Raw genomic sequence first — 2,669 nt, forward strand, 5'->3', positions numbered from 1 at the left:
TGTGGCTTGTATAGCCCAATTCAAGGAAAGGTTTATCAAAGGAGATAGAACCAAATATATATCACCAAAGTTCTTTTTCACCCATGATCTTCAAAAGGAGTGTGACATCAACATCCAGAAAATTCAATCAAGTAACAACTTAGATGATTTTTTCACTAAAGCATTTCCCACACCCAAATTTGAAAACATGGTACGAAACATTGGAATGTGTCGCTTTAAGGAAATCAAGTGATGTGATAATCAGGGGGAGTTGGAAACACATTGTACTATTTTCCTTATCTATGTTTTTTCCACTGGGTTTTCTTAGCAAGGTTTTTCATGAGACAATTGTTCTCAATATCTATTATTAATCATGTACTATTTTTCCTTAATAAATGGTTTTTTCCCATGCGGTTTTACCTATTAAGGTTTTAACGAGGTATGATACAATCGCCATTCAAGGGGGAGTGTTATAACATATTAGTTTGTGAATGACCATTAGATTCTTCATTTCTCCTATAACTCGTCATCATTATTCAGTATTAGTAACAACCATTTCAATGTGTTTTATGAATAATAATGCACCATCATAATGTGTATACATATTATAACTCATCTTTGATCTTATTTTGATAGTATAAATAATGAGCCATATGTATTGGAACATTGATGATTTCATCACAAATATTTGAATATAAATTCCCTCCCCTATCATGTCTTTTTTACTCTATAATTTATCTTATTATTTGATCATATTTTATAACATGTATATAAAGTAAAGTTAAAATGAGATTTTTAATGTTTGTGACCATTTAACAACGGTCTAAAATATGACTGTTTGATCGAAAATAACCTCGTTGCTACAGCCCACAGTAATGTCGAATAACGCCATTGGTGGGAGGGGGTGTGCTAGCCGATATAGCGGCGTTATTTTGTTGCCACATCGGATTAATGGGGTAGGGCGTTGCCTATACTCGATAGTCTAAAAGTGTTAAAATCAAAGGTGTTAAAATACTTGATTTTAGCCTTTTACAATAGAATCGAGTAACCATGTGGATCACACTGATTATCTACGATTAACGAAATCTAAAGTAAGATATAGAAGGATTGCGTATGAATAGACGAAAGTAGATTATACACAATGCCATTATATCATGGGTAGATGTATGCTCGAGATAAAAAAAAAAATGCATGGAATTGAATCACAACATTAACTGTTTAAACGATAGTTTTGTTTCACTATGAATTCTAGTTGCAAACCCATAGTTTTGATATAGTATAGACATTTACTAACGGTTATGTAATCAACATATTGCAAATGTCGATGCCAAAAAGAAAGTAAATGCTTTTAGAAGGTCAAAACTATGGGCTATTCGCCTATTCTCAAGGTTAAATAGTCCTACCGAATTTTATAAACATTTCACCAATTGAAAATAAATATATTTTTATTGGCTAATACATTGCGACATTTCATAATTCATAATTTGGCTATAAAAACGATAAAACCCGACAGAAAATATGTTCTCCACTAGAAAACTTGGACAGAATAAGATCGAAAGACACCATAAAAACATATCAACACATTAATTCCAAGTTGGCATCACAACCAACGCTAAAAAAGTGCCAACTCAAACGGTCAAATGCTCTAAAATAAGCTTCCGATCCAATCCACTTCTTTTTTCATCAGGATCGCAAGGCTAAGCTGTAATTCAGAGGATCTAGAGGATTCAATGCTCCCAATTCCGTAAATCACCATCTTTAACTTGTGTTCTGATTCCGTAACCTTATGGATATGGAACGAAGCTTCGGAGGTACGGATTTGATTCAGAAAAGAAGCGAAGAATCCAGACTTCTTTAGTTTCTCAATAGAGATTTGCATCTTCTGCATCAACTTCTGTTCTCGTTGTGGTGTCGTTGTGAGGTTTCTAGGAGCCCAAGGTGTTTGTTCTAGAGCTGTTATGAAGTTTCTGTAAGAAGCTGCCATTGTCATGCATATACTAGGTTGCTATGCAATCAAAAAGATCAGAAAAAAAAATCTGCAAGATGGAGATGAGTACTTGATTACCATCATTTGTGAGAATTAATGAGATCTGGTATTTAGCAATTAGTTATATACCCTAACTTTTCAACAAATCGAATTAACAAATAACAATGTAACATCCTCATCAAATATTTATGTTAATATGATACATAATAAAACGTACACAATGAAACACGAATGAAAATCCAACCTAGGTCAATGACCAGTGCCCAAAAAATTTCTATCCGCGAAACTGATGCCCACGAAGCTTTCTACAAACATTAAATTAATATATGGAGCGAAAGTGATACTATGGGCCCAACATAATAACCTAATAAGTAAGCCCAATATATGCTAACAATCACTAGAGGGATCAAAAGCAAAGTCAATGGCGGCAAAGGGAGAAAGTCAATGTACAAAAGAGGTCAAGAGTGTCTTGGAGACTTGCACCACTAATTCATGTTCATGCTAATTGTTTGGGCTTTTTATGGAGAGATTATATATATGGGCTTTCTTATGTAGTTATTATTAATAATATGGTTATTTTAGGTATAACCCATATAAGTTATTTTACTATAACTTTAAGATTCACTAAAGGTGGGAAAAAAAAATGGCAGCAAAACAAAATTTAGAACTGGAATGAAACGCAATCCGAGCCTCAATATTCAAA

General features: G+C 33.4%; 1 pseudogene; it reads right to left on the reverse strand.

Annotated features, from left to right (window-relative positions):
- Positions 1–1,624: 1,624 nt before the first annotated feature.
- On the reverse strand, positions 1,625–1,963 carry LOC145039629 (protein SENSITIVITY TO RED LIGHT REDUCED 1 pseudogene; annotated as a pseudogene).
- Between the last annotated feature and the right edge of the window lie 706 nt (positions 1,964–2,669).

This window comes from Lactuca saligna, chromosome 4, assembly GCF_052625555.1.
Source record: "Lactuca saligna cultivar CGN05327 chromosome 4, ASM5262555v1, whole genome shotgun sequence".
NCBI classification, from domain to species: Eukaryota; Viridiplantae; Streptophyta; class Magnoliopsida; order Asterales; family Asteraceae; genus Lactuca; species Lactuca saligna.